Source organism: Choloepus didactylus, chromosome 4 (genome assembly GCF_015220235.1).
Source record: "Choloepus didactylus isolate mChoDid1 chromosome 4, mChoDid1.pri, whole genome shotgun sequence".
Lineage (NCBI taxonomy): Eukaryota > Metazoa > Chordata > Mammalia > Pilosa > Megalonychidae > Choloepus > Choloepus didactylus.
Window position 1 is genome coordinate 71,502,372 of NC_051310.1, and position 14,372 is coordinate 71,516,743.

The 14,372-nt window shown below is 33.9% G+C and overlaps 1 non-coding gene across 1 annotated transcript; it reads right to left on the reverse strand.

Moving 5' to 3' along the window:
• Positions 1-395: 395 nt before the first annotated feature.
• Positions 396-462, reverse strand: LOC119533739. The gene has a single exon (XR_005216848.1). It is a non-coding gene; the product is annotated as a small nucleolar RNA SNORD109A (small nucleolar RNA).
• Positions 463-14,372: the final 13,910 nt, after the last annotated feature.

Sequence of the window (14,372 nt, forward strand, 5' to 3'; positions counted from 1 at the left end):
AAAATATTTCCATTGTCATGATTTAATATAGGCATGCAGTGATTCCTTTTTCAGCCCAACACTAATGAGACTTTCAGTGTACATCATAATTTTTTATTGACCTTTTCCTAACTCACTCTGTTGTTTCCTCATTGGTTACTCAAGGACATAGCTCCCATATACATCTGTCTACAACCCTCTGTCCAAAACAAGAACAATGAAGCAAGTCTCAAATCACTGAGCATGTCTGAACATGCATACTGCCTTGTAAATTAAGATGTCAACGCCTTGCTCTGAGAGAAAGAAAAAGCATGCTCATAGTGGTACTATGTCGTCACCAAGGGGCAAACCAAAGAGAGGGAAGATAGAGCCAGGCTCTGAGAATCTTATTTGTCCTATTAAAGGGCCACTCATCTGGACCTCAGATTGACATCTGGAATGAGTCCCTCAGCATCCTCAGACAATTATGCTCATCATTGATCAAGACGAGCATCCCCCTGACAAATAAGCATTTCTATAGCCAGGCTCATTCTGTGAAGGTCTATGGATGGCAAAGTATGGTGAATATTTTGTTTACATTCTGAATAATGGAACTCTCATATATATCATATGGAAGACATGTGGCCTTGGGCTGTTTTATAAAATTAGATAAAATCTACTAAAAAAATACAAAAAAAAAAAAAAAAACCTTTAATCAACTATAATTTCAAGGAGTATATAAGTTAGCAGAAATAATATATGGCATGATTACAATAAAAATGAGTAGAAACATCTATATTCCGAATGTGCCAGTACTTTAAAAGACTAAAAATCAATCAGTATTGTAGAACACTTGAATATCAGTACAAGATTATTTTCATCCAACATAAAATGGTAAAAATGGTAATATATCGATTCCCCAAAATGCTTCAAAAAGAGATATTTTTGTTAAAGGAACAAAGGAATTAATTGCGATTCCTTGAACCAGGTGAGGAGGGCACCTTATAAAAGTATTTGTCCTTTGAGCCTCTGAATGAAAGAACTTCACAGACCTTCAAGTTTCAACATCACTGGCCACAAAATATATACAAATTTCAAAAGCACAGGGGTAGCTGCTCACCTCTTTTCCCTGACGTACTGCAACTTGTTCTAGTCTTCTGACCTTCTGACCTGCAGCAAAATACCACAAAGAAAATAAATCAGATCTGAAAATACATGAAATTCATTAAAAATAAAGCACATTTATCTATCATACAGGCAACCCAGAACTTCCTGTCCTTGACACATACATTACAGTTGTTTGATCCTTCGTCACTTTTGTTATTTTATTTCTTCACTTGTTTCCTCCCTAAATTCCTCACTCTGCAAATATTCAATAATCCTCTCTACCAATCTATGCAAATAAGTGACACAGTAGTCTCCTGAATGAGAAAGTCCAAAGTTGTTTCCACCCCAAAAAGGAATGATGAAAGTGCCCTGTGACGTGAAAAACAAAAGGCACATTACAGGTATATTGTGAGACCTATATTCTTGCAGTAACCAAGTAGACCCTTAAAAAATCTATTATAAATAACATAGGAAAGGATGGAAAAGTATGAAAAACAGAAGGAAATTTTCATAAGGTAAATGAAAATTATAAAAAAGAATCAAATGAAAAGGATAACAGAAGGGTAAGACATAACAGGGTTAAGAATGGAGAGAATGCCATCTATCTGGCCTCAATTACTGAAGGCAGTAAGAACCCTAGAAGGACTGCACGGACAACCTGACGGACTGCACGGACAACCTGACGGACTGCATGGACAACCTGACGAAGGATAAATGCTCCTCGGGGAACTAGGAAACTCAAAGTGCCATGAACCAACAAGAGTTTCATGTTTTTCCCTTTCTCTAATGTTTCCTGATCTGTATTCTGAAAAGAACCCCAAAAAACAAAACACAGAACTGCTTACCAAACACAGAAAGCAAAAAGCAACAATATGCTTTTTACAAGAAAATAACTAACTATAATGACATAGGTAGGTTAAAAGTGAAAGGATGTAGACAGGTATATAATTCAAACAAAAATCAAAAGAAAGCTGGAATGGCACTATTAACAACTGTAAATGTAGATAAGAGCAAGGAAAATTTCCAGGGATAAAAAAGGACATTACATGAATCAATTCAACAAGAAGATGTAACAGTCCTAAATGTGTAGGCAAATAACAACACAGCTTTAAAATGCACAGGGCAAGACTGACAGAACTGAAAATCTACAGTTACAGATGGAGACACCAACACTCCTCCTCTGTTATGAATAGAATGAGCAGACAGAAATTCAGCAACTATAAAGAACTTAACAAGTCCCTAAAACATAGAACATTCTAAGTGACCTAAGTGATAATCACAGAACATTCCATGCAACGTAATATTTTTAAATGCACATGGAACATTCCCCAAGATAGATCCTATCCTAAGTCACCAAAAACTGCCTCAATAAATTTAAAAAAAATGGAAATCATACAAAGTATATTTTTCTGAACATGGTAAAATTAAAATAGAAATGAAAAACAGAACTATAACTGGAAAATCATACAAATAACTGAAAATTAAGTAACAATTCAAATAACCCATGTGCTTAAAAGAGAAAGTCTCATGGGAAATTAGAAAATATCATGAACTAAATGAATATGGAAATACAATGTATCAAAATTTGTAGGAGGCATGAACGGTATGCTTGGGAGTTTTTATGAGCAACTAAAAGACAATGAAAATAAAATTCAATACATGATCCTAGACTGGATGTAACAAAAGAAGAAAAAAGACCCAAAAGGACAAATATGTGTACTTAATGTGGTTACATAAGTGAATATCCTCATTCTTAGGAATTACACCTGGAAGAATTACATATTCAAGGAGCATATGTATACAAGTTACTCTCAAATGTTTAGAAAACTGATATTTAAAAAGATTAAACAGATAGATACATGGATTGATGGACAGAATGATACAGCAAATATAGCAAAATGTTAGTGGATATGGGTTTCTGGGGATTATACTGGAATTCTCTGTATTGTTTTGTATTGTTTTTTGCAATGGTTTTGTAAGTTTGATATTATTTCAAAGTGAAAAGTTTAAGAAAAAATGTGTAGGAGGCAGCTAAATGGCATAGGGGGATATTTATAAAATTAAAATCTTTATAAAAGAAGGAATCAAACCAACAATCTAAACTTTAAAACACTAGAAAAAGACTAAAAGAACAACAAAGGTACAGAAAAGAAACCAATAAAGAGCAGAATTTAATGAAATTGAAAACAGAAAAATCAATGAAAACATCTGGTTCTGTAGAGAAGAACAAGCTGACAGATTTGTAGCAAACCTGACCCCTCTCCCCCACCAGAGCCCCCAAAAAGGAGACACACATTAACATTATCAAGAATATAAAGGGGAATATCATTGACAGACACCATCCCACAAAAATTAAAAGAATAATAAGGGAACACTACAAACATCTTTACCCACATAAATTCAGCAACTTGGTCACCAAAAACTCTACCAGCAAAAGAAAAAAAAATGTAAATAAATTAGACCTCATCAAATTTTTTTTAAAATATTTGCGCTGCAAGAGACCCTCTGCATAAGAATTGAACAGACACTTCACCAAAGAGCTTACATGGAAGGAAAATAAACACATGAAAAAGGGTTCAACATCATTAGCTATTAATGAAATGTAAATTAAAACCATGATAATGAGATACCCCTATACCTATCAGAATGGTTAAAATAAAAAGCACTGAAAATACGAAGTACTGACAAGGATGTAGAGTTACCAGAACTCTCATGCATTGCTGGTGTGAATGTAAAAGGATACAGCTACTCTGGAAACATTTGGCAGTTTCATATAAAATATGCTTAGTGTACATGCTTGGTTTACAACCCAGCAATCATACTTCTAGACATTTATCCTAAATAAATGAAAATTTATGTTTACACAAAATCTTTACACTAATGTTTATGACCTCATAACCCATAATTCCCCAAAAGTGGAAACATGCCAAATGCTCTTCAATGAGTGAGTAAACAAACTATGGTACATCCATACAGTGGAATAATATGCAGCTATAAAGGAAGAAAAATTTATTGGTATAAACAATAACATGGACAGGAATCTCAGGTGCATTTTGCTAGATGAAAGAAGCCAGACCTCAGAGGCTATTTATTGTTTGATTCCACTTATATGGCATTTTGGTAAAGGCAAAGCCATAGGGACAACTCAAAAGGGATTTTAGAGTAGGAGAGAAAGGGTTGGCTACGATGGAATAGCACAAGGGGACTTCAGAGGGGGAAGGGGGATGGAACTACTCTGCTTCATGATTGTGGTGCTGAACACACAATTGTATGTACTTATCAAAACCCAAAGAATTGTACACTACAAATAATGGGTTTCACTGTATGTAAAATAAAAATAAATTATGCAAAAGTTAAAATTAAATTGAAAAAGGCTGGAGCAGAACATTAAGCATAGTGTTCAAGTGCCAACTCCGTACTCTCTCATATATTGAGCCTGTATGTGTGTGAGCAAGCAGGCTATCAATAAATACCATTTAAACAAGGAATCAGATATTCAGAACTGTCTATACAATTAAATGTTTAGTGAATGCAAGATTGGTAGAATACAAAGCTACCAAAATTGTGGGATAGCACTAAAATGAATAAATGAATCAACTTTCTCATAATGGGGCAATGTACCATTCAACAACAGTGATTTTGTCTCTTATTTACTTTAGATTTCCCACAATATAAGACCATATATGAATATATGATTTTCACTCAAAAGGGCATCTTTTGCATTCTAACTGTGGGAAAGGAAAGCCCCTGAAGTCACACAGGAATTCATAAATCTAAATCATACCGAACCACATATTTACACATGAAAAATGCAGATTACAATGAATTAGGAGGCTGCACCACCAGCAACTAAGCTAATGAGAAAAAAATTTCATTGCAAATGTACATAAACGTTACAAGGAATGTCAATGCTGAAGAAAATCAAAATCTGTGGTAAAATTCTACTGACATGATCAATCCTACTCTCCTTGTGTGCTATATGATGCATTTATTCTAAATACCCTTTGTTCATCTTAAATCACAATGAAGAGTGAGGAAATACTTTGTATTCAAACCAACATTTATTCAATGCCATGTCAACCTAACATGACAAAAGTAAAAAAGTGCAATGAAGAAAAATATACACAGCCATTGTATCAACAAAATGTGAGGCTATGGGCTTCAACTGTATGCATCTTGCTTTTTATTTACTTATGTTTACTATAAGAACACTTCAAATCAATATTCACTAAACATATACCACTGTCTGCCTTCAAATGCAGCAAATATGACCTTATCCCTGCTGGATATTCCTGCAAATCTTAAACACAGGATTACCAAATTCTCACTCTGAAGAGAACTGAAAATATTTATACACACAAAAACCTTTACAAAAATGTTCACAGTAGGATTATTCATAACAGCCAAAAAGTAGAAACAACTCAATTACCCATCAAATGAAGAATGGCTACAAAACAGAATATTCTTCAGCCATAAAAATAAATGGGACGGTGATCAACTGTAAATCTTGGATGACTGTATGGTATGTAAATATATCTCAATAAAATTGCATTAAAAAATAAATGAAGTTCTTATAAATACTACAATGAAAACATTATTGCTATGTGAAAGACGCCCAAAACAAAAGGCCACATATTGTATGATTCCATTTATGTGAAATGTCCAGATTAGGCAAAGCCAAACAATAAGAAAGTAGATTAGTGATTTATAGGACTGGGGAGGAGGAAAAGAGGGATTGAGGGCTAATAGGTATGGGTTTCTTTTTGGAGCAATGAAGAGGATGATAGATATTTTGCACGACTCCGAATATACTAAAAACCTCTAAATTGTATCTATGCTTTAAAAAGGTAAATTGCATAATACATGAATTATATCTCAGTAAAGCTGTTATAAAAAAACTGCCACAAACTATATGAAGGTGGATTTTGACCAGCTTATCTTGCCAAATGTTTCAGAAAAAATACTATTATCTACTTGACAGATTTTCTTCTTCAAGTTTTCTCAATTTTCTCTACAGTGTACTTGGTAGAAATCCTGAATCTGTATTCAGCTCTCATGTCTATATATTCTGACTTAATCTGGAACACTTCCTCAGTGATCTCATGTTTGAAGAGAAAGACCAGTTTTTTGGTCTGATTTTTTCATGAGGATATTCAGGTATGCACTTCTATTCAGTGATACTACAGAAATGGGACATATTCTCAGTAAATTCTATCAGTGATGCCAGTTTGTACCGTTACTGGTGATACTAATTTTGATCTCTTAGTTCAGAAGTTGTCTGAAAGGTTTTCCACCATGAAGTTTACTAATTTACTAGTTTCCCTTTGTAACTGGTAAGTATGCTGTGGAGGAGATAAATGCAGGCTACATAAATAACTTATTCTTCCTCAAATTTTCTCCAAGTTTTAGCTTCCCACCTGAAAAATAATTATGATTATTATTGCCAAATGTTGATTTTTCATATTCTACTGTTCCTTTCATGCTTAATACTTGGCTTTCTATTGTAAAGAAGAGTTTTACCTTCTATTCCATTCATTCACATGTTAATTTAATAAAATTATAAACATCTTACCACCATTTATCAGTTTTCTGATCTTTCAACAACTTACCATGTCCAAACATCCCCCATCGGTGTCAAAGTCAAAACCAGACGTAACTCAACAGCTCGGTGTCCAGAGACCGTCTCTGGCAGATGCAGCCTTGCCCATTTCTGACAGCTTTCACCTTCGGCTCTCATCCTCCTCCTTGGGAATTCTCCAAGTTCCAGGGCCCCAACTGCAAGAAACCTTAATAGCTAATTTCCCCCCAAATACCTGAAGATCAAAAGGCAAAGTTAAAACAGCACGACATATCCTTCATATTACAAACCAAACACTGCTGCAATGTAGTAAAGCAAAATTTATATCACAGTTTCCATGCTCATCATCATTTGGGCTTACATTTTAGTTACTCGCTCAAAATTGCTAACTAATGGTACTTGGAAGACACAACATATTAGAAAAGGGTTAGAATAAATGCAGATACTAGGGGAAAAAGTGAAGTGATTATGGAATACATATTCAAAGTGGTAAATTATTTAGAAGGCAGAGCATGTGGTCATAAATTATAATTAGTAAAAAACACTTCAATAAGAGGGTAATGGCACTTGAATCTATAGCTGTTGGAGACTGTTCTTCACCCAGAAATTTCCATTGACTTTGTCCCTGCTATCTTCAGTATCTCTATCTTGGTATTGACTGTCATTAGGTCTATCCCAAAGACCTTCCATTTAGTGACCCTCCTCTTAATTCAAAATCCCATCTTGGCCATTTCTCTTTCAACTTTGATCTGTGCCCCCATTTCATTCCAGCACACTTTATAGTGCACAAGGAACTATGCCCCAACTCTTGAGCACTTGGTACCCCATTTTCTAGAAGTCACTCCTTTAAGTTTCATACCATTGAACTGTTTACAAATCAATATTGTGGTTAGTTCTTTTTCTCCTGTTCCTACAATATTCCAACACTTACACTTTCTATCCTGAGGGGCTACAGTTAATAATGACCTTAAAAAAAACAGAGAGAATTAATATGATCTCAGAAACACAGATTCTTCTCCAAAAACATGGTTTTGCTCAATGTTTTTGGCAAGTATTTGTAATTATTGTTTTTCAAAGACTGTGAAAACTTAGGTTTTGTTTTTTCAAAGCAGCAAATTACAAGATCAAACTCCAACTCAGCCTCAATTTTCTTATCTTTAAAAAAGAAATAAACACTTTATACTATATGGTTATTATGAGCATAAAATGAAATAATTCATGCAGTATCTATCTCAGTACACTAAGTACCATATATATTTGAAAATATATATATGCACATATATACACACATATATATATATATTTCAAACCACATACACAAACACACACACACACACACACAAACAGTAAAATAATAACCAGAACTCACTATAAATATTTTGTGGCTATTCTTCCTATAAATTGGTTTATTGACAATATCCAAACAAGCACATATATATACCATTTTACATGAATGAAATAATACAACGCTTACACCTCAAACATAGTTAGCGATCAACAACTGCTGAATAAATGAACTTTAGAAACAGGATTTTCATTTCCGTTCATACGAACACAAAACATATTAATAAAAAAATATGTTCAGTTGGGTAAATGTATCTTCATTAATTTCCTTAGTCTTAGTATTTGATATACAGATTAATTACAATTTTACAAAGTATAACTGAGACTGCAATGTGCATGCTTCAAGTTTACATACATCTTTAAACACATCCTATTAATTCATACAGGTAAATTCCTAAAAATGAAATTGTTGGTCAATGTATGAATTTCACATTTGATACATATTTTCCATTGTCTCTGGAAAGACTGTACCATACCAAGAGTTCCAAATTCTCCACAATTTTAATTCATGTAACAATTAATCTAATAGGTGAAAAAAGAGAAAAAATTATTAGTTTATTTTGCAATATATTTTATATGTTCTTGGCCATCTGCATTGCTTTTATTTTATGAATTGTTCATTTATGTGCTTTCCTGCTTTCCTACTGGGATGCTTGCCTTTTTCTAATTGGTTTGCGCAAGGCTTTTATAGAATATTAACTCTAAATTTGTCATATTTTTTAAGTAAACACATGTACATATTTACAGTTGACTGAAAAATAGGAAATATTTTTAATTTTAAGTTAAGTTTTAGATTTCAGCATACTGGCACACAGAAATGACTAAACTAAGATTTCATAAGTAACTGGATTAACTCTTAGCCACAAGATACAAATAAATAAGAATTACTTCTTACATTTTATTTTCATGAAAACAAAAGAAATTGAAAAAATAAAAAGATAAAAAGAAATTGAAACAAAAGTGGAACAAGGAAGGATTTATCCTATTTTCGCTTTCTTTTCTCTTCAATACAGTGAACATGGACAAAATGAGCAAATTATGAAAACAGATTTTAATTGGACTAAAGATGTATCCATGGCTATACATATTGTTGTCGCCTACAAATTTTTACAAACTAGAATAAATAATAGCACTGGGCCTATAGTAATCATATTCTGAGATATTCATGCAATTACAACTGCTCAGAAGAAATCAAAACAGGCATAAGCCATTACCCAAAGAGGCTAGACACCACCAAGGCTAGTGGGAGACAACACTCTGACCAGAATTGGGCTGAATGAGAAGAAAAGAATGGCAAGATTTCGGACACTTCTTCCTTTAGGACTTTATAGATGAAACAGGAGAGGAATTGGGTCAATTTTTAAATATAATTTATTGGCTATTATTGAACAGGGGTTCATATGACTAATAATTTATACAGGGCTAGAATTACATTAGTTTAAGTTATAATGGTTTATGAAACTCATTTAAATCACACTTTTAGAATGGAAGTAAAAGTTTTTGTGACAATAAAATGGGGAAATAATTCTCACCTATTTTATCATGTGGCTGAGTTAATATGATTATTTGTCATGATCTGGATTAGCTGGTTCTCTAATTCAGGAATTGTAGTAAATCCTGCTTTTGTACATAAAGTTTTATTGAAACACAGCCATGCTCATTCATTTATGCATTGTCTATGGCTGCTTTTGTACTATCATAGCAGAGTAGATTCCGTATGACAGAAAGCATACAGCCTGCAAAACTGAAAGTATTATTTGGCCCTTTACAGAAAAAGTTTGCCAATCCACGTCCCAATATAGCACAGGCTGGAGTGATAATTCCATATAATTAAAACTGAGCTTGAATGTATAGAAAGGATAGGAGGATAAAAGAGCAGCATCATATTTACTGTCTGAGTTTTGTCATGTCAAGCTGACAGGATGGAGGCAGCCACATTTGAGTTTTTGTTTCCAAACCTAGTAACAGGGCCCGAGTTCCTGATAGGCAAGGCCCTGTGCTAGTGTTCCTCAGTCTTCAGGCTCTCTTCCCTGCTTTCTCCTTCTATACATCAACACCTGTGACCAATGTCTTTTCACCTAAGAATTAACTCTCCTAGTTCTCCATTGCTATGCTCTTCTATCTCTTATGCTCCAAGCATAGATAGATGACAGACAGGTGTAGGTAGACAGACAGACTGACCAACCAACAGACCAGCAGGTAGACTGACAGACAGCAGACAGGTAGATAAGTAGATGAAAGAAAGATAGATGACAGATGGATGGATGGATGGGTGGGTGAAGGATGGATGGATGGATATAGATAGAAATAAAGCTAGGTGGTGGATAGGTAGTAGATACATGGATGGATAGATAGTTGGACAGACAGAAAGACAGGAAGGAAGACAGATAAGATTAGATAAGATAAATAGATAAAAGCAGAATTGGGCAGAATTTGAGAATCACCATTAACATAAGACATAAGGATACCAATCAAGGTGTTTCTGAAAACTGAGCACTTCTTTCATCCACAGAAGGTTATCATACATGTCCACTGGAAAACTGTTTATGAATTTCTACTAAGATCAAAAGACAGTGACTATGTTTTGGTGAGGGTGGATATTTCCAGAACTGCAATGATTTCCCTTCCTTGCATAGTCATTGTGGGAATTAATGTGTAGGAGACATGGCAAGTTTAAAAAATATATACCATTCAAATCAAACAGACACATCTGGAAGATTCAATTCATCTTCTCCAAACGCACAGGTTGTAAGATCCCTACGTCCAATTTATCTTCAACCATATTTTCAACATCTAGATCAAGTCTATGTTAAGAAAACTCATGAATTGTCTATACTTCAACATAATTAAAAAATTCCATTATTTCTGTTTTGACCATAATGATAATGTTTTCAATTAATTAAATGAAATTATATTTCTATCATCAATTCACCCCAATCTTTTTATCCTGCTTTTGCTTTTTAACAATCACCCAATCACTCTCTTATTCTTTCACAGTAAACACCATGAAAACAAAATTAACCATTTAAATATATACAATAACTATTTTACACATGAATTTTTATGGGGTAAGACAAGTAAGACAAGTATATCAACAAAAGCAATTCCCTGTCAAAAGGAGCTCATTTTTATCAACACTGGGAAACACACACAAAGAGCAAAGCGTAAAACAAAATTGTTTACTTAATAGCTCTTCCTAATACCATTTGTTAAAGGTATTGATTACACCTGGCTTTGTTAGCCAAAATTTCTCTTTCAACTCTTTGCTATGCTAACTACCCAAAGAAGGAAAACTTAGAAAACACAGAAGCCCGGCCTGGTTTAAGATGGCATTGCATTTACCATGCAGCAGGCTCAGCTAACTCCCTGTCTCTTCTGGCAAGATCTTAGCAGACCAGGGCATTAGAGACCCACTCCTATGGACACTGGACTGGAGATGTCTTCTGGAAGACTTGAACTATGGGAAGGAATACTGAGGCAAGTTTTGCTTAAGGTATGGGGGGACAGAGCTTTGTTCATTTTTATCCATTTTACCACATATTCTCTGGCACTGGTAAGAATACTTTGGAGGAGGTTTTCATCACTTTGAACTGGTAAAATCAGGCACTAATACTGGAAATGAGTGCGAAGAGGACAAGCAAACCCAAACTGATATCTAGTATTTCTCATATTATCACCAAGGCAAACTGGGAAACACCATATTGTGAAATCAAGGCTCCTATTCTTTTAGATAAATGAAGAAACAGATTTCATACTCATACCAGTAGAGTATTCCCATGTAAATACAAAGTTTGTGCTAGGTGAACACAAAACAGGAAGTGCTTAGATGGATGAATATATAATTAGATGAAAGATTTTCCAAGAATTGCTATTTAAAAAAGCATATAATAATCTGAGTACTTGCATCCTTTTTACAAAGTGAAAAAAAAATCTCTTAAGTTTCATGTAGGATACAGTACTCTACTATGCGAAAGGGTTGAATACTTTAGGATGCATAAGGAAAAAGTAATGCATGAGTAAATAAAACAAGCTGGCAGATATTGTCTTCTAATTTGAAACTTCTAATTTGGAAAGTGAGGGGAAACTCTTAGTACAGAACCAAAGAAAGGGGAATCCCAAATTCTGTACATAAATTCTGGTGAAATATTTGACTGACCCCTTAACTGCCCACTGAATAGAAAAGACCCATGTAGCCCAAGTAAGATTACAAGAACTGAACAGAGCTCTCCACCACAGTAGAGATGGAGACTGGAATTTGAATCCAGCCAAATTAACTGCTCGCCTTAAAATCTCAATTAAAAACATCAACATTCTTAACAGCAGTTGTTCTTAAAGGAGGGAGGAGGGAAGAAGGGAGGTGATTTTGTTACCCAGGAACATTTGGAAATGCCTGGAGACGCTGTTGTTACAACGTGGGGTGCTACTGACACCTAGTGGTTGAGTCCAGAAATGCTGCTCAACACATAACCCTACAATATACAACATCGCCCTATAATTATCCACCCCAAATGTCAGTAGTGCTAAGGGTAAGTTACTCTGCTTTAGAAGAACAAAATAGAAAGAACAACAAGAGTCTCTACAACATATTCACAATGTCCACAATACAATTCCAAATAACTTACTAAGAAAGAGAAAAAACATAAGCCACGCTTAAGAGAGAGCATTGTATAAATAAAGCAACCCTAAGATAGCCCAGATATAGAATTTTTTAAAACCCATTATAATTATGCCAAAAACATGAAGAAAAATATGCTTACAGTTAATTAATAAGAAATCTCAGGAGATAGAATATTTTTTAAAAGGACCAAAGATACTCTAGAACTGAAAAATAAAATACCTGGAATACACACACACAGAGACACACAAACCTAGAATGGGCTTAAAAGCAGATTGGAAATGACAGAATAAATACTCAGTGAGCATAGAGATAGATTATTAGATATTATTTGAAGTGAAAAAACAGAAAAAAATTAAGAACCTCAGGATCTGTGGACCTATTGGTCTACACACAGACAGACACACACACACAAATTGCAAACATCAAGAGAGTAAAAATACATATTTTTTTAAATGGCCAAAATTTTCCCCAATTTAATGAAGACATTAAAAAAATCTACAGATTCACAAAGTGCAGCAAACCACAAAGCAGGATAATACACACACACACAAAATCCACACCAAGGCAAATCAGATTGAAAAAAGTGAATACCAAAGACAAACAGAAAATCATGAAAGGAGTCAGAGAAAGCCACAGTTAAATAAAGAAGAATAATGATTCAAATATTCACTCACTTCCCACCAAAACAAACAGAGGCCAGAAAACAGTGGCATGCTAACTTAAAAGTTCTAGAAAAAAGTAAAACCTTAAATTTTATATTCAATAAAAAAGATACTGTCAGATAAAAGAAAACTAAGAAAATGTATTATCAGTAAACCAGCAGTACAAGTGCTAACTAAAGTTCTTCAAAGAGATGGACAGAATGAAAAACATTAAAATTGGTCAACAGGTAAATATCAAAGACTATTTCCCTCATATTTATTAATAGTTATTTAAAACAAACACAGCATTGGAGTTTTTCATGACAACTTTAGCATAAAAAAGGGAACAGGAATTAGGAAAACAGTTGTATCTGGTGCAAGATTTCAATATTTAATCTTAATAGAATAAGGAAAATTAAATATTGTAATCACTAAAACAACCACTGAAAAATACAAAGAGATAGAGTTAAAGAGGTAAGGTAAATTAAGATGAAGTGCTAAAAAAATTCAAAGAATCTAGAAGGCAGGAAAGAAGAAACAGAGGAACAATAAACCAGAAACAAACAAACAGTAAAAATGGTAGACTTAACTCACCTTTCTAGTAATTACATTAAATGTAAACACAATAAATACTCCAACTGTCAGAAAGGATTAAAACATACTTCAACTATATGCTAAAAGGGACAACACTTTACATCTAAAGAAACAAGTTGAATTAAAGGGATGAAAAAAAGATACACCCTACACACTGAGCATAAGGCAGCTAAAGTGACAACATCATTTCAGATAAAGGAGACTTCAAGACAGAGTATTCAGCAAGATAAACAGACATTTCATGATATAAAATGGTCAATTTACTAGAAAGACATGCTGAGCAAAAATATTTGTGCAACTAATGACAGTTTCAAATGACATGAAACAAAACAGACAGAAATAAAGGGAGTGATAGACAAACCCCTGATGATAGTTGAAGATTTTTAACTCTACTCACTCAATAATTCATAGAATGAGACAAAGTATCAGTAAAAATATATAAGATATTAACAATGCCATCAACCATCTTGACCTCATGGACATTTATAAATCCTACATGCCAACAACTTCAGAATGAATATACAGTTTTCCA